Source organism: Penaeus monodon, chromosome 25, assembly GCF_015228065.2.
Source record: "Penaeus monodon isolate SGIC_2016 chromosome 25, NSTDA_Pmon_1, whole genome shotgun sequence".
Classification (NCBI taxonomy): Eukaryota; Metazoa; Arthropoda; class Malacostraca; order Decapoda; family Penaeidae; genus Penaeus; species Penaeus monodon.
The window spans coordinates 2764130-2764585 of NC_051410.1; positions in this window are offsets into that span (position 1 = coordinate 2764130).

The following is a 456-nucleotide window of genomic DNA, read 5'->3' on the forward strand; positions in this document are numbered from 1 at the left end:
ATTATAGTCGCGAAGTGTCATTCTGAAGCGCTACTGTGAACGACAAAGGAATTAACGTACGCCTTGCCTTGATGGATAAGCATTTAAGCCTAGGAAAACCGTTTCGCCCAGTTCTAAAGCGGGGGGAGGGTGGGATGTCTAAGCCACTGTGTGGCATTACAGCCTGCAGACTTCGGAGACAGGGGCTGTGGTATCACGTGCAGAAACCACGGGCAGTAATGTAATTTTTATAGTGTCATGTTCCTCTTTGATTCAGGATCAGTGGGTGTAATCTCCTTATCTGGGTAAGGCTGTCTGCTCCTTCTTGCTCCCACGGGGTCCGTGTCATAGCTGGCGTCGGAATGCACGGTGCGTATACTACAGATGGCATATGAATGTTTGGATGCACTGATCTGCTTGCATTGCTTAACACAGAAATATAGTATCAGACATGTGAATGCACATACAACTACAACA